Source organism: Aulostomus chinensis, chromosome 21, assembly GCF_037954235.1.
Source record: "Aulostomus chinensis isolate RoL2024-O1b breed Wild chromosome 21, RoL_Achi_v1.0, whole genome shotgun sequence".
In the NCBI taxonomy this organism is placed as follows: Eukaryota; Metazoa; Chordata; class Actinopteri; order Syngnathiformes; family Aulostomidae; genus Aulostomus; species Aulostomus chinensis.
This window is the reverse complement of record NC_141340.1, coordinates 7,567,042-7,594,934: the sequence shown is the minus strand read 5'-3', so window position 1 is coordinate 7,594,934 and position 27,893 is coordinate 7,567,042. Positions and strand designations below refer to the sequence as shown.

Genomic DNA, 27,893 nt, shown 5'->3' with positions numbered 1-27,893 from the left:
ACTTACAAAAACAGTTTTCCTCTTGCGTAATTTCATGGCGACTCCATAAGTCAGAAAATGCTAGCAAGCTAGCTTGAAGCGAAAAGAGAATGACACCTAACAAAAACAAACCAGTCAATATTGTCTCTATTCAATCTTGAGGAGTATTGTGCTGGAAAAAGATAACCTGGACTATCCTGGACAATTTGAATCTTTGTAAACACACATTTTGGACAGGTTTGTTGTTGTTAAGTGTCGGTCTCTTTTAGCTTCAAGCTAGCTTGCTAGCATTTCCTAACTTCCAGAGCCACCAAGAAGTCACGCATGGAAACAAGGAAATGTTTTTGTGAGTTTAAGATATCTAACAAAGAGTAACTGAGAGGCAAATCACACATTTTGGATGATGCATTGCTTTAAATCATGCTGTAATTATTTTATTAGTAAACCAGAAAACCATTGCTGGAGTGTGTCAATGAATCTGATGAGCAGGTTCAGATTTCTCATTAGTTTTATTCCAGTCAACCCGCACAGTGAATGTTGGCGATATTGTTGCTGCATGACCTGTCTGTAGGCGTCAGTGTGTTGAAGCTTCTGGAACCAGTGAGAGTTCTTGTTGCGTCTCACAATTACGTGTGAGTGTCATCTCTATTTAGCGTAACACCCTGTAATATTAGCTCTTCTCACCATGAATTAAGGACTATGTAAATTACAGGTTGGAGGTCTGACTCTCAGTTTTATGAACTCTAAGTGCTGATATTGATGGAGGGGTAATGGTAGCCCTTGTCCCTGAATGTAAATAGTATCTAAGGTGATTACTCATTTTTTCAGAAGGAGACAAAGGTGGAGAAGAGACCTAAATGTGAGTTTAAGACAAAACAGCAACACATGGATCCTAAACTGGAACATTTACTGCGTCTCTGAATATTGTTCTGTTAAGATCTGGCAGCGAGGCTGTGCAAGGAGGCAATATACAGTACATTGTCTGACGATACAAGAAACATTTATTAATGATAATAAAAAACGTATTATTGTGACAATTTATCTCCTCATGCAGAAGATAAATGCTTTACAGCACCATTTTACAGTATGTCACTAAGCACTAGGTTTATGTTCTTCTATACGACCCACACAGTTTTGTCTGCTTTCTATCAATCCATGTAATATGCCTTTACACAAGAAACTGCACTTTTATACAGATGGATGGAATTGCCACCTGTTTGCTAGCAGGCTAACAGGATAGCCTGTTGGCCAATTTTTGAGTTTAGCCATCCAGTCTTGAGGAATATCCACATGGAAAAATACAGAGGCAGTGCATGAATATGACATGATAACCCTATGAACTTCTGCTGGCACACTGTTAGCTTCTGTTAGCACACGGATAGCTTTTGCTAGCATGCAGTTAGCTTCTGTTAGCACACTGCACACTGATAGCTTTTGCTAACAGACCGTTAGCTTTTGCTGGTATACGGTTAGCTATTGCCAGCACACAGTTAGTTTTTGCTGGTACACAGTTAGCTTTTGCTAGCACTTCATGCGGTCTCTCCAAAATCCATTGCAAAAGTTTAACTTGTTTTCAATGTATGATACATATTCTAGAACAAAAAAAAACAAAAAACAGAGGAGTTTCAGATATCTCTGAGGTTCTCAAAGGAATGAATGGAATGATGTGTGCAAAAGATAGATGATTTCGATAGTTCTAAGGATATTTCCCTTTTCGTTTGCAACCACATTTTAAAAGTGTTGTCAATTCACCTTTCTATCTTTTATTCGTAAACACGTCACAGTTTATGTGCTCATTTGAAAATGGAAATGAGAGTTACTACAAAAGAAACGACATGATCAGATTGTGTAAAAATCTTTCATTTTTTGGGGGGTTTAATTTCATATACACCTTATCATTTGGTGATTAACCATTTATTCATTGAATTGTAAGAAAGTAGATTAAATTGTGACATGTATTGGGATATGAGATTTTTGTCATATGGCACAGCCCCTCCTGGCAGTGGTCCATGATCTGTTCAGCATCGCTCCGCAGCAGAGGACAGAATCTGAAAGTTGCTCTCCTCTGCTTCATCTCCAATCAATCTGCCTGGCAGCTCCTCTGTTCGTGGTTAAGCAGCTGTTAAATTGTTTTGCGTAATTTATATCTGGAGGCTCTCGTTACGCATATCCTTCCTAAAAAGCTCTCTTGACACCCATGTCAGAGGGTTAAGATTTTTGATTTTCATCTGTGAAAGTCGTGCCTCCCTTCCCTCCTCCTCCTCCTCCTCCTCCTCCTGCGTTCGGCCTCCTCTCTGGGAAGCCGAACATATAGCTGATATCTTTCAATCAAGAGCTCTGCCGTCCTTGCAATCACAGTATCATTGTTCGCCTCATGTTGTGGAAAGCTCTTTTGACAGAGCGCTGTGATGAATCACCTGGCTAAGGCTTTTGGAAAAGAGGGCTTCAGATCCCATCGCCCTCTTTTTCATAGAGTTGGAAAAAAAACAACATTCAATTCATTTCTCCTGCTCTTTCATGTCTCCTGCCGCTTTTTCGTTTCGTACACACAGTGTTTTAAAAGTTATTCACTGCAAACCCTCCTCTTTTCTTCTCGCTGGGCTTCGCAAAGCAAATATCTGGCGGGTTTAGCTCATAAAGGAAGCGCTTTTACTTGCTTAAGGTGCTGACGGCAAGGCACACTCTGTTATGTTGGAGGCTTAGAAAAACAAAACTTCGCAGGGTAAGTCTCAGCCGCCAAATTAAGTGGAAGAGGCTTCTAATTCTTCCCTGCTCACTCTGTGGAAAAAAACCCTCGCCCTTTTGTCCGGTAAGCCATAGCAATGTGGAGAAACTCTTGTTCAAGTTTGTCAATTTCGACTGTTTCTCTCCTTATATCAACTCCTAAAAGCCAAAAGAGGGACGAATATAAACTTGCAGGAGCAGCGTGTGAGCACATGAATGGGTCCAAGGTGAGTGTTTTTCAAAAGGTTGAGCAGATCATAGAAGAAACCGACTGTGGGAGAAGTGCAAACGACACTCCCTCAATCCAGAGTGATTTAGAGCACCTGTGATTTCACTACATGTGCTCTTTCAAAGCCTGTCAATGCATTTGCTGCAATTATAAAAGCTGTTACGCCTGTGCAGCATATATCACTATTTAAATCACTGTAAGCTGCGGATTGGCAGGCAGCATTTCCCTACGATTAGAAAGCATCTGTTTGAGTTTGTTACCTGTAACAGCTCTATCAGAAAGGGTTGGGTAAAGGTGAAGGCTGTCATGCATGGCAGCCGAAGGGAATTTATAGATCCAGACGCATTGTACCTGCCAGCTGTGCAGCAATCACTCAGCCCAATTCTCTAAATGCAGACATAACAAGCTTCCTGAGTGATGGGATACAAAACTTTTGGACTGGCCTCTGTGTTCCTGACAAAAAAGCTTAACCTTAACCAAACACTGCAAACTTCAATGACACACACACATCAGATCATATAAATACAGCAATATTTATACGTCAAGAATTTTTTTGTTTTGTTTTTTGGTCCAAACTAAAGCAACCCGCCAATCATCTCATGGCTTCGCTGGCTTTGCTTTTACTTTAAACACAATTAAAATACATTTTGCAGTACGATACTAATGATTAATGTTTGGAAGGAATTATGAGTTCGGCCTATTTTCTGAAGAATTTTGCTGTTTCTTGCAGCTGTAAATGTTTTGAATAGGGCGTGTTGCAACATTTCTCGCTGTTTTTTTTTTTTTTTCTTCCCTCTGTCACTTGCATGCTAGGTGTTCTTTCATGGTAATATTGAATGAGGTGATCTTTAAAATTAAGACACTTTCCGATGTGAAGTTCGGAGACCTGGACAAACCCTGCGCTGTCTGCAGCGGGAGGCCTGACACCTGGGCAAACACTGCAGCCCAATGATCTGTCATCAGCTATGGAAACCAGCACCAACCTAGTCGCTTTTGTCAGCACACAAAAGAAAATGCCTGAAATTAATTTAGCACTCGCATTCATCTTCTGTGGAGGCTTAAGACCTCATCTAAGCTTGCGAAACAGCAAGGGGCTCACGGGGCTTCATGTAAGAATTTTGGCTCATAGGTGAAGCCAAATGCTGTTAAGACATGACATGTTGACTGTTTAGTGAAGTATGTGTATCCTGTTAATTCAGACAGTTGGTAATTCCTGGGATCTACAAAGCCCTCAGATGTACTTCTGTGTGTACCCTCCTCCTCTGATCTCTTTTACCCAGCCTTCCCTCCACAATGCCAGACCTCTTGAGGACATACAAGATAATTGTCCCTTAGCCGTCTCTCTCTCTCCCACAGACAACTTCAAACGAAGCTCTGCCAATTCAAGATTAGCTTCAACATTTCTGGTGATGACTTCTCAGCCACTTAATGATGACATGTTGTGTTTTGTGGTCGTCGTTCCGCATTGCAAAGACCTGAGGTAAACATTCGATGTTGAAATACAAATTAATATGGTACTGTACACACACACACACACGCACACACACACACACACACACACACGCACACACACACACACACGGTCATTATAGCTCAGAATAATTTTGCTCACAAAATGTCATGTTGTCACATATTTCTCTGAACAATCTTTGACGAATAACGACGTATTTCATTCTATTGTTATGTTGATTTGTAAGACTCCTTTTTTTCTCCACGTCAGGCGAAACTCCAATTGTGTGTTGTTGTTGTTGTTTTTTTGTGGTAGACACATAAAAGTTTTCCGAAGAATGTCTTTTGAGATGATATTTTTTTTCTGTTTGAGGTTATTTCTCGTTTCTACACTGTCGACTAAGCTGCCGCAATGTCGTGATATACCTGATTTACCTGTTTCCCTCAACTGAGCCAGTCAGCCATGTTGCTTTGTTGTGTCACCTGATTCGTCCACAAGGCTCAACCTGCTTGATTCGCTCATTCTCTTTGCCTTGTAAATAATGTGATGAGGGTTTGCACACCAAAATGTTAATTCTATAAAATAAAACCTGATCACCTGGTCAATCACACGGGTGTGCTCAGTTAAAAACACGGTAATCAGTACCGTGCAATTACCAAGGTGATGACCAGATAAAACGGTGATGAGAATAGGTTGATCTGGCTAATAAAGCAGGTAATAATCCCTAATAATAGGGAAGCACATGTAAAGATAGTAGCGAGCCAAACCAGTGTGACAGAGTAATAAATAGGATGGTAATAAAGGGACCTGATAATAATGAGGTCATATATGTTTTTTCACATTATCATTATTATTATTATTATTACACATAAAATAAATATATCAAAAATAATAACGGATAATAGCAATACAAATAAAGGGAACTGACATATTATGGGTTGCTAACTCAGTGTAAAAGGGTCTGAGATGCCACATCTTTAAGAAAAGACGATTGGACCACTTAGTAGACAAAACTACTGTGGGGGGGGGGGGGGACTACAGTAAAATGTAATTTGAAAAAAGGGCATGATATTTTATGAAAATGGGTTCATAAGAGTAAAATGACACTTGAAGAAGAAAATAATCCTTTACTGTCGTCATTTTTGGGTGGAATTTTGAAACCTTGGTATATAAAAGCTAAAACTACACTTCATGCATTGCCCCAAGCTCATAGAGAAAGTATATTTCTGTAATTTGAGAGCAAAATCAGAGCGAGCACACCTTCACTGCAGCCATAAATGCAAAATATAATGTAGGTAACCTGCTATAGATTGCCACAAAGCAAAGCACAAAAGGAGTAACCTGAGTGCCATTTCCATGGTAACGCCATGTAGCTTGGCTGCAATCAGTGCCGCATAGCTACAGCTGTCACACAAAGCTATTCAGACAGTCAAATGACGAGAGACCTTGAGAGTAAGACGAGGGGAGAGCCAGTGTGACAGGGCCTTTTCTTCTTAGCCCTGCATTATAAGGCACACTGCTCAGACTTGATCACACAGCAGAGGAACTCATCTTAAGCTCTTTAAACTAGCCAGTAATCCACCAATATGTGCAATGTGACATGAATCTTTTGGCTGGAAAAAAAAAGGGGGGGGGGCATGCTACTGCATCACATTCAGGTCACCTAATTCCTTGTCAGTGTTATCCATCCCACATCCAGGTTATTATTCTTCACAATACTTGCTTTCACATCAAGCACTTAAAAGGGAGTTAGTGTATCATCTGGATTTACTTGAATGGCAGCAGAGTTTGGCAAACACACCAACATCCAATGCCAGATACAACTCTAAAAATATTCCACCATGACACGTTTCTTTGAATTTCACCGTTAGTTGCATCATACGCTTCTGCTACTGAACTTAAAGATTAAAACTTTAGGTGGAATTGACACTTAGTGGGTTCATGGCTGACTAATGTTTGGAGAAGATATTTCAACGTGATTGACACGCGTGTTCGGACCTGAATGCACATGATGCGCAGTTGCACCGAGCCTCTCTCATATTGGTGGGATATGTAGTTTATTAATATGTGTACATGACACAAATTTCCAATTTTTAATGTAAGTACATCCCACAGCTGCACCAGTAACATCCACATCTGAGTCAGTTTCATGCGGTTGGTACCAACAGGTATCAGATGTCGAACCCAAGCTGCGATGTTTTGCTAACTTTATAGCAATATTTCATCTAAAAAGTGAATTACTACCCACAAATACATGTATTGAGCTCAGAAAGACTTTTTTTCCCACCTCGTTCTTGGTAGTGCAGAGCACGACCAGCTAGCACATTCAGTTTCTTGCTCGTGCTCATTCATGTTAGCATCAGACCAGAGGTGTTGCAGTTTGCTTTGAAAATAGGTTGAGATCACCGATTTACGGCTTATCTGCTCTTTCTTCTGGGGTGGACAGTCTGAACTAAATATACTTTATTTTGGGCTTTTTTAGGATTAAGTTAAGGCGCCTAAAATAAATTGGTAGGTCACATAACAATTCAAGGTATAGTGAGAACAAAGTAAATGTTCTCAGAGTGAGGGAGCAATAATATATCACATGACAACTGTGTGGTCCATTTCCTTGAGGAAAAAATTAGATAAAATGTCGGAAAATCTGTTTTGTACAAACTACAGATACCAAACAAAAGTGGTTCTTTGAAGTGGGATGTGAACAAATAACTCCTTTTTTACTCCAGAGTATTTGAATAATGCAGTTTTTGAAAATGGAAAAAGTGCTGTAATTCTCATGTTAAGAGTTGCACTAAAAGCATGATTTCCACATGTTTACAATCATGAATGTTTGTTGAAAACCAGAAAGCCCACCATGCACAGAGAAAGAAGCGTTAATCAAAAACTATTAAAGTAATTGTTGAGATCCTAATTGAGTAATTTATAATTCAGTCCCCAGTTGACAAATCCTTCCCAGGTTTCCTTCAATGTAGCCAGAGGATGAACAATATACTTTGGCAGTCCACCAGTCCCAAGGCTGGCTTCCCTGCAGGTTTCTTTTCAGCGACAGGTTAGCCACCAGGGCAGATTAAGCCTTCTCCCCTCCCCAATCATCCAGTAATACCAGCAGTCTGTATAGAGCCCATGTTGGGTTTTGCCTGTTGAATGGTGGCTTATGGCAGCTAAAGACCTCTAGAGGGGGAATCCTGAGGGGATTACTCTCACGTTCTCCATGAAGTGGGAAATCAAAACAGTCTTGAGCGTCTGGGGATGATCTCAAACATCCAGCATTCCCTGGGATGCGCACATGCACTCTCTCTCTCTCTCTCTCTCTCTCTCTCTCTCTCTCTCTCTCTCTCTCTCTCTCTCACACACACACACACACACACACACACACACACACAACTCCACTCAAACATACACACGTAAACTTTGGGAATATTTGACACTCCCATCCCTCTTACCCATTGACACCCAGGGTTTTTGATACCCAAGTATAGACATCTAACAAGGGCCAACTCCACTCTGAGAGGATTAGTGTAAGTCGGACTGATAATGAAATCATGGGCTGAGTAGCTCTTGGGAGGATTTTATACAAAAGAGGCCTGAATTACTTTGTCTTTTCTTTTTTCAACTCCTTTATTCTCTGTGGTGAGAACATTAAGAACAGTATGAATTCTGCAAAGCATGTCACCCTGTGGCCCCACATCCCTCGGTGCAGGGATCCCCAACATTTCCCCCGTCTATAAAGGAGCTGCTTAGCCTGCTCTCATCAGTAGCGGAACACATCGTCATGGCATTAATCTGCTGTAAGGCCTGCATCCGCTTTCGACGCAAGAATTTTGACTGGGATTACACAGATGATCAGTGTTGGCTTGCATAAATAGATTATTGCATGAGGGAGGTACAAAAAGTGGGCTGTGCTATGGTGAATAGTCAAGTGTTGTCATGAATGTTTAAATTATCATTAAAAAAAGAGCTAAGAAGCATGTCTTAATTTCCCACTTAGTTGCCGTAGCAGCTTTATGAGTTGCATGTAATATTCTGTGTTGTCTATTATATCACTTCTATCTGGTCCTGAGCTGAGATTTTGTTATATTTCTGAAAACCTTATTGTTATGCGATAATTAATTGAAGCCACGCATGGCCTAATGACTGAATTTATTATTTTCTAATGAAAGGGACTTTGATAATAACAGTTTATAGTCTATAAACTATTTTTGCTTCAGTTTTACCCTCGATTAATTCACCTGTAAGGAAACAATCAACTCATACTAAATTACAAAATGAATCTTCCCAGTCAGAATAGAAAAAAAAAAGAGATGTTCCATGTTTCCAGACTATATTTGATTTTTAACTGTTTACTGTAATTTCTCTTTTACCATTATGCTGTCGATCGATGGATGCACCTCACTACCCCCTGCACTCATGTAAAGCACAATTATCTTCTTATTAATTATTTATTGATTACCTATCCTGACTGCTACAGAGTGGGAACTATTTTCAGTTGTATAAAGTTTGCATTGTGATGCATTGCGATACAATATGAGACAGTACACAATACCAGATGTGATACAATGTACGATTCTGTACACAATACAATGTACGTTACAATACAATACATGACGATACAGTACAATATGTAACTGCGAGCTAATTGTCATAAAACCTCGACTTTTACTCAAATTGAGATACAAGCAATTTTGCTGCCTTAAAAAAAAAAAGTAAGGATACAAAAACCGGGCTCTCTGCTCATCCTTACTCATGTCATGTCATGTTGTGTTTTCTTACGTCCTTCAGCAAGATTATGCAAAATCTACCGGACCAACTGTCATGAAAGTTTACAGAGGGGTGGAGCAGCAGCTGAGGGAGAACCCATTCAACTTGAATCTGGATTTATTCATGAAATTCCCAGGTAACATACAGTACATGGCAGAGATTTGTGCCTCAAAGTAATCCTCTATAGATTTATGTACACATTGGGTCATAAAATGACTATTATATGTGTTTCATTTCATGTTTTCATATCATGTCATGATATTTTGTTTAACATTATTTGATATAATGTAATGTAGTATCATCTCCCTGTATGTCAGTGGATGAGATAGCACATTATCTTAGCGTTCGCTGTTGTATTATGCGTTCATTTTGTAATGTTATGTACGTCAAAAGGAAAAAATGCTCCAGTAGAAGCCAGACTACATAGAGTGAAATGCTATTCAAGGACTTGTCCACCCAACTCATCACACCATCAAAGGAGGATTTTTTTATCCCAGAAAGTCATCTTTTAGCATTGTCAATGGAATGAGTCATGCACACCTCCCTTTCAGCACTCTTTGACTCACTTTTACTCCAGAAACAGCTGTTACTTGTGAAAAGAAGGTTAAAATTGTGTTTGGCAAACACTGAGACACATTTGTTAATGATTTGGTTTCCGTTAGCTCAGGTCAGAAAATAAGGATTTCCTTGAAGTGTCGAGTCTCAATCCCGGTGAAACTGACCCGTAGCTTATGCACATAAAGCTTGCGGAGAAAATGTAGGTCAAAAGCTAATTATGTGGTCTGGCAAGTGGGGCTTATATCAAGATATTTCACAAGGACTACCACAGATATGCCTGCACATGCTCACTTAAGACATGTACCATGTGATCGGCTAGGCTATTATTTGTTTGGGTATGGGATACAGTCACACCTTCACCTCATGAACTTAATGGTCTTAAAAAGCCAAAGTCCAAATGCCAGTGTGAGTTGTCACGATGCTTTTGTTGACTTCAATCAAAGAGAGAATACAACAACGACAGCCATATTTGTCAAAGCCATCCAACATGGAGGGTCTCACAGAAGAGCAGTAATTTAAGGATCAGGAGCGAGAGCTACCTGTTGAGAGACGTGAGGTAAAAGGTATCTGTACGGGCCTTCCCAGCATGCCTCTGTTCACAGCCAGGAAGTACAGTTTCAGGGCTTAGCATTGCATTCCACAAGTTGCCTCGACTGTGAGTTCACAGGAATGCTGCTCCCAAAGTGTGTGAGATTAATATTTAACACGGCATTGGTTGAAAATGCTGCACGCAGTCGGTGGTTTGTGTGGCTGTGTTTTCTTAAGGGCTCTGCTGCCACCGTTATCAGGTTCCTGTTCATAACAAAGTATTTATGGGTTGTCTCGAGTGATTGATGCACAGGTGGGTGTGTTGTTGTTGTCCTAGTGTTCGTGCTGACTCTTGAGCTCATAGAAACACGTTGTATTCTTAAAGAGCACGGACATAATTTGCAGACGTGATGAGGAAATAAAGTCAATACACATATTTAATGGGATTATTGTCAATCAGCTCTATCAAGATGATATAACTTTTAATCTTCGTCAATGTCAGATTTTTTAATCAAGTATTTAAGTTACCGCAGAGGTGCAAAACTGACAGCTTTATTTATATTTTGCATGCCATTTGCAAAATTAAGCACTGAGAATATACAGTTAAATCAAGAACATTTTCAATATTCCTACAGTTTTTGCAGGTTGATTGGGCATGCTGCCCGATTCTTTTAATATAATTTGAACGTTTGTCTTGTTTAATTAGTAATTTATGCGACATTATCTTGATTGCCTTCCTTTTTTTCATAATCTGTTGCAGAGGAACTTTTAACTTGTCAGATCCTCTTATTGCTATAGCAACAACAGCCAGGCAATGGAGATATGAACAATGTGACGGGGCAAACGAAGCAGGCTGAGTCTGGAGACACAGGAGAGATGGGGAACTTCACCTAGATGTCTCCTCCATTTTTGCGGTAGGTCATCCAGGCAGGGATTCTTTTATCCTCATCACATCATCATTTTGGGCATCAGAATAAAACACCTGATACAATACTGTTGGAAAAAGAAATGATATCTGAACCTCAAATGCTGATGTTGGCATCATCAGGAAAAGAATAGCAGGGTGTACGTGCTGATCTTTCTAAATATTTAAGACAAGCAAATAATGTTGCAGCATCTATCGCCGTAGTTAATCAGTTATGAGAGTTTGATAGATTGTAGAACATGGTACACATCACTCGTCCTACAAGAAAGCAGCTGTTTCCAGATGTGATACCTATCCTCCATGTTTTTTGGCTCATAAAGGGAAGCACTATATCCCTGTTTGATTGCTGTTCAATAAGTATGAGCTCAATGTGATGAGAGACATCAGTTCAATAGAATTTGCACTTATATGACATAAATACAATGTGTGACAAATAAAAAAAAAATCGCATTTGTATTTTGGGGAAGAATGTTGAAAGTCAGAAGAAATAGAGAGAACCCATCCAAACATAACTCCCTCAGCGTGATCATTGCGCTGATTGGGTGACAAAGATGAAAAAGGCCTTTTCAATAACTCAGACTAATGTTGTGCCTTTGCTCGGACCGGCTGTTGCCCCGGGTGCGTGTGAAATGCTTGGCGTGGACAAAGTAAACCGTGGCCGGTGCCCATGCTCCATTGTCCTCAAAGCCTCCTAAAGAGGTCTCTTCACAGGTCCAGCAAACACACTCTCCAGACTCTTGGCATATCTCTGAAGATCCTCCTTTTGTGTGTGAAAACACATTACTCTCTCAAGGAGAGGAACAGGGGAAACAAGGCAGCACTAGTGAAAAGGCTTAAGTATCTCAGCCCCCACCTCTGTCAGAACTCCTCTCCTCCTTGCCAGATGATAATTGGGACTGAAACACTTTTTTTTGGTCCGAGCCTAATTCAGTGAGTAAATTGCAACATGGGAAAAACATGAATGGGGCCCAAGCTGTGTGGTGACTCAGCCACAGAGGCGCTAAGAGTCGTTCTTTGTGGCCATCTACAAAAGGGAAATGTTCTGTTAATCAGTATTGTTATATAAGTAAGTGTGCTTACCTTGAAAATTATGTGTTTGAAGGAAGTGTCTGAATGAGAAATATTCATTTTGAGGGATGAGATGAGCAAACAATCAATGGACGCAATATTAGGGATGTAAAGCATCTGTCTGTTTGGTTGATCAATACACTTGTCTAAGAATCTCACCCAAAAAAAAAAAAATTGTAATGTAGCTGCATTAATTGGTCATTTATCAAAGTAGTTTCATTCCTTGCAGTTGGCCTGGGAAACAACCCATAATGCTGACCTGAACAGCTTATGCTGAATTATTTCGCTCTGCTTGTAAGAACAAAAAATACAAAGCAGATTAAAATTCGGCAAGGAATGCTAAAAATGCCGCTCGGTGAGGATCAGCGACAATGGCTACACAAATGTTTACAACACCGACAAACGGGAGCGGTGGACAAACTTAAAAAAAACACACAAAAAAAACAGAACTGTGAGAAAGCAGTTAAACTCATATTGAGCTGGATGTTGCAGTACAAACAGTGTTTATTTCATTTCGTCAGATAACTGCCACACACAGTCCCATGGAAGTGATGTAACAACTCTTCTGCTGTCCTTCATGATGCAATAAAAGATGTTTTTGTGTTCAAGAGATGCTTCTTTGGGAACACAAATACAGTTTGTTTTATTATTGCAGGTTAATGGAGTACCCCTGCAGACATGCACCACCTGAGTGGTAGCATTACATATACATTGTGTACGGAACATGTTGCAGTCGTGGATTTTCTTTTAACTTAAAAACCGATTCCTATGACTTAACTTAAAACCAGTAATAATAGTTATGTGAAAAGCGATTCTGACCAGTAACAACATTATTTTGGGGGAAGAAAAGCAGAGTTTGAGGTGTTAGGCTAACATGCAATTATTGCTAGCTAGCCAATTTAACTTAGCTCATCAACATAAACATCGACAGGTTGTTGTTTGAAAAAAACTTGAAGAAAAAACTACTGGATTGTGATATGAAAATAAAAAGAGATTTTTTTTGTGGCATACATTGTCTCACAGATGAGAAATATACCTAACTGAAAAGAGGCATTTTACACTTCAGCTTAACTTAAGGTTGTGCATTTTGCAAACTTACAGTAAGAAGTGTGAAAAATTGTCATCTTTTTTTAATTCAACTCCAAGGAAGAATTATTATCCCAGTAAACAATAAGTAATGCAAACCACCAATAGGTGTGCTAAAAAAACAAAAAACACATGGTGTGGTGAGTTCTAAAAGACAGTCACAATCAGTCATAAGGAAAATCTATACCGTCTATGTACAGTTTTCTTTTTATAGCATTAGTTATTATGGAATGGGGCAAAATAAAAATCATCCAGGTGTAATCATACAGGAAGTTGCTTTCCTACATCCTACAGGAGATACTCGCACACTTAAACCTCGGGTAAGTCCTGCTTATACCAGGAAATAGGTTGAAGATAAGAACAAGAATATACAAAAGTATAGCTTCAGGCAATCTCAAGTGATAATTTTCCAAATTGCTAGTCTCCTCTTTCTTCTGTCTACAGCGTACAAGTTCAGATCCCTCACTCAGACAGACAACTCTCTCATTACAGCTTTCTCCATACATAAGTTGGCAAGGTAAACAGTGGCAATACAGTAGTGAGTTCAATGTGCATCAAGCTGCACTGTAATAATATTTCAAAAGAGGTGTGCAGCATCCAGTGAAGTCACACCATTTACTTGGACAGGCTAATGTAAGGAAGAGCAGGTATTTCTGCCAAAATGTGCATTTCATAATTAGAATCATACCTAAGCACTTACTCATAAGTACGTTAATTATTCTGTTTGTGTTTTTGTGTACATTTGCAAAGCAGTGGTCTTGCTACTCCAGTAGAAACCTCCTCAGCATGTTAGCGCTATTTCCTGGTGTATTTTTTTTATTTTTTTTTATTCACCACTCACAATGGCTAGCAAACCGAGGGACATAAAGGATGATAATCTCCTTGGAATTCCTCAGCACTTTCGTATAGAGGAAGGGGAGTACTGGACAGTGGGGTTGAAAGGTCAACGGGACCAGTTTGCTGAGGCCCATCTGTCGGCCCCTGCTCTGTTTACGCACCATCTCAGAGGAGAAAGGCGAGCGTCTCAAGAGCCATCCCATTCTCATAACGCCATATTGGTGGCAGGGAGACTTGTGGTGGTCTGTACCCAACGACCAGCAGTGTCCCCCCTCGCCTATTCATCATCTGCACGTCCAACGAGACAAGCAGACAAAACCTATAATAGAAACAGCCTGGACTCAAGAGGGGCTTTGGATGTTCAGGGCTTTCAACGTTGATGCTGCAGATTTCAGTATGTTTTTTTTTGTTTTGTTTTTTAAAGCAAATCACAGCTAGAAATACATAAAAGCATGAAATGCGTTGGCTATTTTGAGCCTACACAAAGCAGGTGTATTTATAGACCACCTTAAGGAATAGATTTGACACAAAGTTATCTATAGCAAACTGTGACAGAGATAAAAATAAAGATGACAGGCAGTAAAGGTACAGTTTAACAGAGATGGGAATGGAATGTCAGAGGTACTGCAGCATAACAGCAGTAGCAACATTAGCAGCACACCTGCGCCGTTTGTCCTCATGTTTGGCTGTAAGAACTTCACTCAAACAAAAACAACACCTACATGCAAATTTTTTCGATGTCAAAATAAAGACTTTCGCACGTCAAAATATTAGCAGGTACCTGAAAATACATATGAATAGATAAGTCACTCAGTAATGTGAAAGCTAACACTGAGGTTAGCTTAATGTTAGCTCTGCTGCAATGTGCTACTAGCTATGTGACACGTTAGCTTGATTGTATTGGTGTTAGCTGACAGAGCGAACAGATAGATATTTTCTTGTATCATAATGACAACTTCAATTTATTCACCGTCATGCTACCACATGCTGGCAGACATTAAACTGATAGACATGGTTATGGCAAATAGCGTAACTGCTAAATTGGAGAAAAGGAGGGAAAAGTATGATAGCTGACGCTTGACTCAGAAGAAATTACTCCTCTCGTACATGGTACATTTAATTTGATTCATGTTTATGTTTCTCTACTTTAAAAAAAAAAAGAAGTTTTATTTTGGCACCATGTCGAAGTAAACCTGTTCATATTCCAACATGGAAGGGATTGTCAAGTGAGTAAGTGCATCATACCAGGAATTTTGACTTGACAGTTTCATTCACAAAATCTGTTTTTATACATTTTAATAACTCCTCCATGAGAAAGCATGACTTTTGTTCCAGCCTCTCTCTCTGAGCATGACGTGCTGATGTATCTGCAAAATGAGATCCCAGCTATGTGAAAATATGATACTGTATTTAAAGTGCATTTTGCCTTAACTTGTAAAAAATTACAGCCCTGGCTATGTGTTTAAGATGAGCTGAGTACAGTCGGAAGGCAATGTATGAACACCCCATGACCACATTAAACAGCACTTTAATATTCCACTTCAAAGTGGAGCACCAGCAGCAAGCACAGGCATCAAAACAATAATTTCACATGTCATCATAAATATTAGTTAAAATTTTAACGCACATTTAGGTTGGAGTTTATTATGTTTACCCCCCGTGAATGAGAGGTTTCAGTGATGAGTACATCATCTGAGAAATCTGATGAAATATTAAAATGTTTTTTGACAATTCAAGGATTTCAGCACAGGGATTTTTTGCAAGGCAAATACAGTATTAAAGTGATGTACATTAAACATTTTAAAGGGACGGTTCACCCAAACATTAAAAAAACCCAAAAATGAATATATTTTACCATTTACCCGTCATGCCATTTGTACATCCAGATTATTTTAATGTGAGTTGCAGAATTGTCAAGATACAGGCTGTTGAGATGTCTGCTTGTTTACCTAAAGCTAAAAACAAAGTTTATTTTCAATCTAATGCAATGTCTGTGTTCTGAAAGTGTGGCCGGGTTATTCAAGATAACCCAGAGTCAAGATTGCAGTCAAATCACATCTGAAAGTCTACATTAAACCAACTATTGCTCGCCAGTCTTTATGCTAAGCTAACGGGGGGGGGGGGGGGGGGGGGTACAGTGAAAATAGCTTGCTCCGAACAGTAGTTTAATATGCTGTGAGGTATAAGCCTTCTTACCCAACTCAGAACAGGAAGACAACTAAAGGCATTTCTAAAAACGTTGACATATTCGTTTGCAGTCTTAAAACATTTTTTTTAAATTATTTCAGAATTGTGTTTACTGTGAAAGCTTTCATGCCATCCAGCCCCCACCGGTGGTCAGTCACTCTAATGCACCACATGAGTTTATTCTCAAAATGATGAAGTACGTTAACTTGAATTTTGATAAACATTTCAACTTGAATTCTGAAATTTGATTTTGCCTGAAGTTGTATTTCAAATTGATTATCAACAGCCACCCCAACTAAGTGTTCCACCTCTCTTTTCGAATGCCGTTCCTAATGTTCCTCCCTAATCTACAGATCTGCAGCAGCGTGATTTAATGCCAGTGAACATTCAAGAGTTAAAAGAGGATTTAAGTGATGAGGAAGAGGAAAAAAATTCAAAAATGGAAGATTTTGATCAGAGAGAATTTTTTTTTAAAAAGTGTCCATATTGAATATGTTATTTATAAAATGAGGTTTACATGAATCTTGTTGCAAGTTTACTTTGGGATTTTTTTAATAGGAAAAAAGGATGTAATTACAAAACAGCTGCGCAATCATGCTCATTACATTAATCACTGAAGATTAAGTCGGCTGATTTAACAGACAGTTTAACACTTAAGTGGCATGAACCAAAAAGGAAACAAATCCAGAGGCCAAATCTTGATAACTCTGTTGCAGTTGTGTAAACTGGGGAAATTCCTATTGTTTGCAGATGTACCAGCAGGCTCAGAGAGTCCTCTAGGCATCTACCATGCAAGCCTTGGCTACACAGACACTGCCTGAGGAGCTCAGACAAAATATTCAAACACCAGATACGAAATAGTCATCACAAGGGTGAGAGAAGAAACATAAACTGCCTTGTCAACTCTGGAGGTTCCCGTGTGAAAAAAACACACACAATTATGTCACCTTATGCCATTCGGAAAGAAGTAAGAAAGGAAATTATGATGGAAATTGTGACAAATAAGAAACATCAAAGTTCTTTTGAAACATTTAGACGTACTTTGTACAGACAGACCCGAGCATGCACAGACAAGCCTGCATGAACATTTAATAAATCTTACATTGAAGGAGGAAACCCCTTAACAGATTGATTAACTGCTGACAGCTTTATGACAAAATTACTATTGTTGCACTGGGAGCACTCATCATTAGTTAAATCAATGCTAAGGCAGGATCATTTATACTCTACCACACTCCTAGTGTCTGTGTCAGCCCTTTCATTTGGTCCCAGTCTATCACCAGTCCCTTACAGTACAACACAAGGAGCTCCTAATAGCCAGTAGTTATGACAGTAGCTGTCGTGTGACACCTATTAGCCTTCAGGATGTGTTTTATACATCTTAGCTATGTTTAAATGGTGCTATTAATATATGACTTCAGATAGTTAAATGAGATGTTTTCAGTGAGCTGCTAATACAGTTTTACTTCTGCGAGGCTTTTTATATTAAGTAAACTGAGTTATCCAAGTACTTCACTATAATGTCTAATATAATAATATAATGTCTTGTCTATATGTCATAGATTTTAAAGGTTTAAGGTCAGTTATCACTTTTTTTTTGCTTCAAATAATCAATATGAATGTTGATTGCAGGGGTATGATATTGGCACATCTACAGGACTACCTACTGTTGGTCATCTTTTTTTTGGTATCAGTCCGATGAGTAGAAATGAGCTCACAGTGGTACATATATAATTTATGGGTTTTTCCAAATGTTTTGGAAATATTAAAAGCACTTAGGTAAATTTATTTATGTTTTTTTTTTTGTACACGTAACATTGACTTTGATCCGTACTGTCTTGCAGTCAAATCAGATGTAAAAAATTTGCATATTATTGAATCTAGTCAAAAAATCAATTACTGTGCACCCCCCCCCCAAAAAAAACATGACAATATCTTCTTTAAGATTATTCTTTTGTTTTACTGTTCTTGTCTCAGACTTTTACAGTAAAATTATTACCGCTAAACTAAGATCACGTGTATCAGGCAGCAGGTTGTTTTAAAAATAACTTTAAATGCGGGAAAAATACATGAAAAATGTGAAAAGTACAATTTAATGCATCCCAACATTGTCATATTTGAATGTCCCTTACTGTATGGATGTCTACATAGTTCTCTGTTTTTGTACTTTTACTTTAATGCTTTCGTTTACGTTTATTGCAAGTATAGTCAGTACTGAGTACTTGAAATTTGAGGCAGAGATGCAGTCATTTCACTAGAGACAATTATTACCTTGTCCACCTTTGATTATTAATGTATGAATAACACAAAGTGTATGTCTCAGAATAAATGATGCATATAAATGAAGCTTATTTATAGCAGCATAAGCATTTGTTTCAAGTCATCTGTTAGCCTCCGTATATCCCATCTTCACTTGTTTTAACTCCAATTTGGTCTTCACTAACCATCAGATGCTCAGATCAGGTGTAGCTGCAGTTTATCTGCTGTATTAATCTATACAATTCTATTAAGTATCTTTGTTGTCCAATGAGCTTAGCACGTTTCAGGGCTGAAACTTTGAATCGAGTCTTAAGGAGGTGCTGATCAACATGCTGATGCAAATGAAGCAAAACGGCAAGTGGAAAAACACCGCAAACAATACCAACTTGTTTGAGTGAAATGATTAGTCTAAATCACATTTGTTTGGCCAAAGCAGCTTAAAGCAAGGAACATGTGTTGCCAACAGCATAATAACAGTGACTGGAGAGGAGCTTAAGAAATACCAAAAGTCTGACTGAACAACAAACAGAATGGCCTCATTATGTGTTTTAGGTTAATGAGCAAAATTGAAATATTCAGCTGTCACATTTAAGCACTCATCACGCTAAGATTCTGATTGTTTACTCGTATTTCTACTCGATACAAACTTCTGTATGATGATACAGCCATTGTTTTTTAATCATAATGTGATTTTAAATTGAGAGAGATATTTCATAATTGCATTTCTGGATGACATTCCCCAGCCTCTAAAGAGTACTTAACCTGATCTCACTAATCTGCGTACAAATAACACGACTTTACTCTTTCACATTTCCCCAATCCTGAGAGCAGATGCATACAAATACCACAAATTCCCTTCCACAATGATCATGTCTTTGCTATTCAAGCCTGTAAAGATTTTTAAAAAAAAGATGTATGATCAAAGTTTCAAGAAATCACAATGTTTTATGTTGTTAAGGGTGTCATCAGGCGAAGGCACAAAAAGTACTTACAGCGAAGAAATTGCCTTAAGATTCGGATTCTTGAGGTTATGTGACTTGCGCTGTGATGCTGATGCGAACCTAGCAAATTGAAATGGTAAACAAACAGCGATTAGTCTCATTAGATCAACATTATGCAGCACTTTTATCTTTAACATTTAATTTGACTAGCAGTTAGCAGTTTTCGGCGAACCAGCAGAGGTCGCCGCAACTCATAAACATCCAATAATACAACTTTAAAAGACACTCTTGACTTCTAAACTCAAATCTGGTCCCACATTCAGACAATACAAAGTCATTTGATTTACTCATTTGTCATGCAGATTTTAGGCTTATTTTGACCAAAAAGTAGGTGGTTAGCTTGCATGGGACACAGATTAATGTGTCTCAAGGTTTAGCAGGAAAAACAATCCCACACCTTCCTCTATTCCCTGATGATGCTGCAGGTGCGTGAGTGTTGACTACACAAAGTAAGTGCTCACTGTGCTTGCTGTAACTCTGGTTCTCACTCCACACGTAACCCTTTTAAGGTTTGGGGTGGGGGTGGAGGTGGGTTTGGGGGTGGGGGGGGGATACAGGGGCAATCTAATATGCCCGGGGTCAACCCCTTCATTCAGCAACAGAGCTCCAGCAGTTAGTAACTTCATCTCATTCACATCATCTTTCACAAAAGGTGTGTCTGTTTACAAAACCCCGGCAAACGCAACACTTACCATGTCGGCGGGTACAAAGCCCCAGTCGAGTGATCTTGGCCTGGCAATGAAAGATGAAAGCTTAGACTGGTGCTCTGAAGCATGCGTCGAGGTGATGCGCTCATCGGCCTGCAGATGGACAGGTGGAGGGAGACGGTGGGGATGGCCAGGACAGGGAGGTAAAGCCATGGTAAAGGCTGGGCTAACTTCATTCCTGTTTGATAGACTTTGATATGTGCACTCCACCTGAGCCCAGACTGTGAGTGTGAGGGGCGATGAGCAGGGACTTGTCAGAGGCTTTATGGGATGCGCCGTTTGTTTATTAATCACTAGGTTCTGTGATGTGTCTCTCATCACCCCAACAGGTATAATTAAGCTTTAAAGGGCATGGGAGGCTTGATGTGTCTGCAATTCATTTTGTTTTATCTCCTTGTACCTTTTGATGTTACTGCTGCGTGGGTAAGGCATGAGTATACAGTGTGTGTGTGTGTATGTGTGCGTGTGTGTGTGTGCGTGCGCATGTGCGTGTGTGTTTGTGTGTGCGCACGTGCGTGTCAGTGCATGTACAGTATAAATCTGTATGGTCAGAGAGCTTCTTAATAAAGAATTTGTCTGTGGTTCCCATGTTGCATGACCTTCAAAACGTCTGCTTACACGCCAGCTTATTCAGCCTGACACATCTTGGAGTGACAGTTCAAAGGTTGACAGTTTCTGATGGCCAGGTATTTTGCTGCTTGTATGACATCTTGGGTTCCCAGCAGGCAGCTGGGGCGGCCTGTTTTTCAGCACAAGTATGTGACAAATGTTGAAGGGGGTGGGGGGGTGTAAACACAAAGCTGTCTTGTTGTGACTGACGCAACTCTATTGACCCCATCGAAAGGTCAAGCGAATTGGAATATACATCAGAGAAATGTTTGTATTTCACGAGTCCCCACCCCTACACACTTCATCTCTAATATTGATTTGTGGTGTCAAATGAGATATGTCGAGTGGGACATCACGCAGGAATGTAAACAAAGCAGCGCTGAGCCTTACTAGTCAGGCTCTTCCATTTCAAGCTGTAAATTCTCACATTTACCTTCAAAAGAATGTGAAAGACGAACAAATCTGCTGCAAGCTCTCTTCCAAGCATAAAGAAGTAAAATCCAGTTTGATATATCAAAACATCTTTCCTAAGTTGTCCATAGTGTCTGATGTGCTTCTTCTTGATTGTGTTCCATGTTCTCTGTCAGGAGCAGGCGGAGGTGTGAAGAGATGAGAAGCTCACCTGTTTACTTTGGCAGTCGAGGCAGCGCAGGCAAACAGCCAGTAGCCTGTCACTTCTCCCACTGGATTCACCAGTTGTGTCCCCTCACATGTGAGTGAACTGATGTAACTCGTGCAGAAATCTTACCTGGCAGTGCACTTAACATGACGAGCTCGGGTCAGAGGAACGTCTTATGATCGCCTGGAGGAGCTTACATAAATGAAATGTGTACTTTTTTCTGACATAAATCGCTCTCATTTATGCATTAATTCAGCACTTTATCCTCAGCATGTGTAATTCATGTAGATTAACTGACTGTGCCATGAATAGAGGATTTTCTTTTGGTTAATCAAGGGTAGACCACAAACATACGTCAATGCTAAACAGACTTAAAGTTTGATTGTTACATTTTTCCAATATCAAACACCCCCCCCCCTCCATCTACCCCTCCCACCCTACCAGTCTTCAGTTCTCACCTCTATGCACCATGGGAAATGCAATTACGTGGTGACAGTCAAACATCACATCAGCAACTTCAAGCTTACACGTTACAAATTTATTCCGCGCCGCAGGAAAAACCGTAACCTCTCATTACCAAGAGGAAATCATGATATAACTAAATAGATGGTTCGTTAGTCTCCAGTTGCTCCTTTTTTCAGCTCTGTATGATTGTATTTTAGGAAGATGACATGATATGCTTAGTTCATTCTTCACTGGGTATAATTTGTGCATATATCTACGTTTCTCATACATTTTCATATTGATAGACAAATTACAACCTCTCCATACAAGGGTTTCACCAAATAATGTGAATTGCAAAACCATTTGGAAAAGAATTTGTTGAGTTCATTTGCAAAAAATACTGGCTAAATCATTGTTACAATGGACAAAAAGAAATCCAAAAATAGATTTAAAAAATTAGAATTAAATGCACTCAAAGAATATGGTTGGATAAATTCAATATGATTTTTATATCATATTTATAATCTGATTTAATTGATTTCATGTTTATCCATTTTGACAATGGCAAGTATCTGCTTTTGCAAATCAAATCGTTCATACTTTTGCAGGTCAAAGGTCAGGGTAAATTTCCGCTAAGATTTATATGATATCTTAGTGCCTTGAGGGAATTTCTGTAAAGCTGGCACAAATGTCCACTTGTTGCCAAGAATGAACTGAAAAGATCTGGGTGGTCACAGGTCAAGTCTTCTTTCACCTCCCTTGACGCTCTATCTGGAGGATATTGCATCAAATTTGGCACAAATTTGGTGGTCAAAAGTCAAAGTCACTGTACATATTGCAGAGGCATAAAACCAAAATGAAGTATTTTGAGTTTTTCCTAGCAGATACTAACACTTTGTTTTCATTTGGAACAACAACAAAAATTAATAATAATAACTTGGTGAATATCTATTCTTGTGAGTCTTTCAGTGTAAATATACGACACGTTCAGCTATCAAGGAACCGATATAATCCTGAAAAAATGAAAAACAAAAAAATGTATATGAGCATTGTGTAATTAACATTCTTGTATGGCACTGTTGTTGTCTTAATTCAGTCTAAAACCATGTAAGGCTAAAAATGGCTCATCCCACCTTGTTCCCACCCCTCCTCACCTAAATATGGACTCATCCGCTGTAGTACATTTAAGCTATGAGGAGGAGACAGCGGGGTCGTGTGCAGACACGGAAAGTCCCCAATTATGTGGTAATTCTAGAGAGTGGTTGTGATATTTATTCTTATTGCCCAAAGAACTTGGCATTTATGAGACTCACCACAAACACATTCCCCACAGCAGAGGCAAACTTCAGGCTCTTTGCACTCATTCAATCAGATGAAAACGCTGCTGCTGATGATTTATGGTGGCGTTTAGAAGGAAGTCACCATCATCCCTGCTGATTTAATTCAGATGCCCGGGTAAAAAAAATAAAAAAAAATAAATCAGTTAATTACCTTTGTAGTAGCTCCTCTTTGAGAAGGTTGGGGACTAGGTCTGCAAATCTCGCAATTCATGACACTGTATTTGCAGTCCAAAGATTTAGTGTGTTGATCCAAGATGTTAATGTTTTTAGTTCATATTTATCTGGAAATTACATTTGCAATATCTGATGGTGTTAGGTTTCACTCGAGCATCTTTTATTTAATGGAATTACTGCTGGAGATTGTTCTTGTAACACCCTAGAAAGGTCAATCTCCTGCTCTAAAAGGTGTGATTTGTCCAGACTGCATGAGCATTAAATGTAATCAGCATGGAGTCAAAATGTGCGGATGAAAGGAAATGTGTAGAAGGCGCAATGCCTCTCAGACGCAGCAGGGGCGGTCAGATTTTCAGTACTCATGCCTTCACAGGGCACAATTTATGGCCATTACAGTGGTCTATTTCCAGCTATTGTGATGGATTCTGCTCAATTATTGTCCATTATAGAGAAAGATGGCTGCACAACCATGCCAGAAATTACTAGTTCCCCTGCTGCAGTGACATTGAAATCATAGCTGCATGCTCAGCTCAGCCAAAAGTGAAAGTCACTTGTTATTTCACAGATAAACGCATTACTTCCTAACATTTTTCTCTTGTGACCTTCTTAATACAAATCCACATCAACTTTTGACCCCTCATAACAGACGGGATGTCTAGGTTTTAGGCTTAAGAGCAATCCCTTCTCTGATTATTTAAATGTGAAAAAAATAAAATAAAGCCCTGAATTTGAGAAAAAAAATATTAACACCATACAGCATATATATTTAGTCATTTTAATCATTTTGATTGTACTGCCTTTCAAATTAATGTCTTGCCATACGCCATTCATATAACTCGCAGACCTGAGGGACACACCTCACCTAACTTTGTTTTGGTCCCCAACCATCTGTGGAGGTCTAAAGATGCTATAAATGAATAAATGAATAACCCCATAAATTGATTGATGACAACAAAAAATGTGAAATCAAAAGCCTCAGTGGTCAGATAAATTTGCAAGGTAGTTTGGGGAAAAAGGAATAATAGGGAAAAAAAAAAGGTATGTAACGATCATTAAAAAAAAAAATTTGTATATGAATTTATTGTCATATACAATTATTTGTTTTGAATTTGTTATTTTCCCTTTACATTAAGTTTTTATTTCCTCCTAGTGCAGGTTTTTTTTTTTCTGTCCTCTCCTCTAGCGCCACCACTACATGACATTTGTGGTTCAGATTTAAAAAATATATATATATTTATATGTTAAATCTAAATTTAAATATTAAATCTTAATACAAAATCTTAATCTAAATGTTGAATCTAAACATCAAATCTAAATCTAATTCTAAATGCTTAATTGAAATCCATCCATCCATCGTCATCTTCTGCTTATTCCTTACTAGTAAGGGTCGTGGGGGGGCTGGAGCCTATCCCGGCGTCAACATGCGAGAGGTGGGGTTCACCCTGGACGGGTCACCAGTCCATCACAGGGCCAACACATAGAGACAGACAACCATTCACACTCACATTCATACCTACGGTCAATTTAGAGTATCAATCAGCCTCGTCCCCTCTTGATGTCTTTGGACTGTGGGAGGAAGCCGGAGTACCAGAGAGAACCCACACAGGAACAGGGAGAACATGGAGACTGCACACAGAAAGACCCCATGCCCGAGCCAGGACTTGAACCCAGAACCTTCTTGCTGTGAGGCCACAGTGCTGAACACTGCACCACCGTGCAGCCCGCTTAATTGAAATGTTAAATGGTAAATCTGTGGAGGATTCCCTTGACCGAAACTCAAAGGGAATTTCACATAAGATTTTTAGTCTGTACATAACATACATAACATAAGCAGGGCGGCACGGTGGTGCAGTGGTCAGCACTGTCGCCTCACAGTAAGAAGGTTCTGGGTTTGAATCCCGGCTTGGGCACGGGATCTTTCTTTGTGGAGTCTGCATGTTCTCCCTGTTCCTGTGTGGGTTCTCTCTGGTACTCCAGCTTCCTCCCACAGTCCAAATACATCAAGAGGGGACGAGGCTGATTGATACTCTAAATTGACCGTAGGTGTGAGTGTGAATGGTTGTCTGTCTCTATGTGTTGGCCCTGTGATGGAGTGGTGACCTGTCCAGGGTGAACCCCACCTCTTGCCTGAAAGCCGCTGGGATAGGCTCCAGCCCCCCGCGACCCTTAACAGCAATATGCTGAAGAAAATGGATGGATGATGCATAACATGCGTGCTAGGCAAACAACCTTTTATGAGACTAACAAGTTTTGTTCAGCGACATCGTCATCACAGACGTGCTTCTTCTTTTGTCACTGTATGAGATTGTTTGTCCACGGCATCTTTAGTTGTGCTAGTGACTAGTTAGCAACCACCATAAAAAAGTTTAAGTATTGCCGACCTTATTTCTGGTATTAACCCACTAACTATCTTACCAAATTTGATAGAAATCCATTCACAACTCTATCAGTTATCCTGCTAACAGCCGGACAGACAAAGCAGTGCTCACATGACCTCCTCCGTAACTATCAGCATGCTAACTTGCTTAACTGAGAAGACGGAAACACTGATCAGTTCTAAAAAATTTTTTTTTTCATGTCTTCGTGTTAAAACTTTTTTTTCCACATCTTTGCTCAACTTTTTGCATCCCCCAACTAAAAAAGTGTGTTTAAAATTGCCACACACATCTTAAGACCCCAACATGATAAACTTTTTTTAATACATCAGCATGTTTGGATGTCAACATTAGCTGACAGGGTGGTTTTCCTTACAATGAGTATATTTTCTTCACAGTGTCATCACAAGCTGTCTGCTAATCATACAATAATTTTGCTACACATATGCTGACCCGGGCTGCACGGTGGTGCAGTGGTCAGCACTGTCGCCTCACAGCAAGAAGGTTCCGGGTTCGAGTCCCGGCTCGGGCACGGGATCTTTCTGCGTGGAGTTTGCATGTTCTCCCCGTGTCTGCGTGGGTTCTCTCCGGGTACTCCGGCTTCCTCCCACAGTCCAAAAACATGCAATTGGGGACTAGGCTGATTGATACTCTAAATTGACCGTAGGTATGAATGTGAGTGTGAATGGTTGTTCGTCTCTCTATGTTGGCCCTGCGATGGACTGGCGACCTGTCCAGGGTGAACCCCGCCTCTCGCCCGTTGACGCTGGCATAGGCTCCAGCCCCCCTGCGACCCTTAATGTGTAGGAATAAGCGGAAGATGATGATGGATGGATGGATGTGCTGACCCATACACCCTGATATTCAAAAAGTAAATCCTCCATAGTCATCCTCTGGCTTTTTGGTGGCTGAGATTCTGTCATTCCTGGCATCGGGACACTGCAGTGGCTGTCACCTCGCCAAAGCTCATGCTGGTAGTCAGCACAAAGGGAAAAGTCCCAGCCGACTGGACAGGGGGGCCACGACAGTCCTATGAATGCCAGCGTAGCCCCCCAGCCGACGTTAATCAAAATGGCCAATCAATAACTTCTCAAGTGCTAATAAGCACTGGCACATTTTGTGATATGTGAGCCCCTCCATCATTTCAACTAGCCAGAGATTTATAGGAAATCCATTGTTAGGTCCAAAGTATGAGGTAATGTAGCACTTAGTAAATTAAGTAAAACCAAAAGCCTGGGGTGATTTGTATTTCATTTACAAAGGACATGTCTAATCATTAGGAGCTCCATCTCTTTGAAAAGCAAGCGAGCTGCTGTAATGATGGCTGTGTTCTTTTATAGCTTACTTACTCAGCAATAAAGCAGGAGATAACAGCAAACAGGAAAATCTCCCTGTCCCTCTGTGCTCTCCACATAGCTTCGGGGGGACTCCTATCCACCACGAAGTGATTAAAGTCATGTTAGGGAAGCATTATGGGTCAAGTCATAAAATAATTTAATTTCTGTCCCCCGCCATTGTCTCCTATCAAAGTGATTGGTCTCCCGGTCATCTCTCTGGCTGACATAATTGTTAATTAACCATTATGGGCTGCCCTCTCTCATCTATATCTCGCCGCAATTACTCATTTGACAACAATGCAATATATCACAGTGTATGATGTATGGACACGGCCCCGTTTTGTGAGTTCAGACAGAGTCTGTACTATGAGAGTGTTGTGCATGTGTCTAAAGGCTTTATTTACTCCAATATTGATTAGCGTTATGTTAGCTTCATATGATATTCTCTTCAGGTGCAGAAGATGAATCACAGTGATTTAGTTTTAGCAGCCGAGCACCACCACAGAAGCGTTGAAGAATTGTGGGATTTTCCCTTTTTGGAACTGCTTAATAGTGCTTGCTTAATAGGTAATAAGGCCCTTATAAGTCCGTATATGCTTGTTATGTTTTATTAAGACGATGTAAGTGTTAACAAAAGCATCATGAAAACAGTTACTGTCAGATTATAAGATGCATGACCAACTTAAATAATATGATGTA

General features: G+C 39.7%; 1 protein-coding gene across 2 annotated transcripts in view; it reads left to right on the top strand.

Moving 5' to 3' along the window:
* The first annotated feature begins 297 nt into the window (after positions 1-297).
* Positions 298-27,893, top strand: part of rnf32 (ring finger protein 32) — a 70,788-nt gene continuing 43,192 nt past the window's right edge. The window contains exons 1-5 of one of the 2 annotated variants that reach the window (XR_015111076.1): positions 298-325; positions 4,289-4,412; positions 9,162-9,276; positions 11,025-11,140; positions 21,499-21,617. The gene's annotated coding sequence lies outside the window, so the exon portion shown is untranslated. Of the gene's footprint in view, positions 326-682; positions 839-4,288; positions 4,413-9,161; positions 9,277-11,024; positions 11,141-21,498; positions 21,618-27,893 lie in introns of those variants that run through there. The other variant, XR_015111075.1, reaches the window with a different exon arrangement.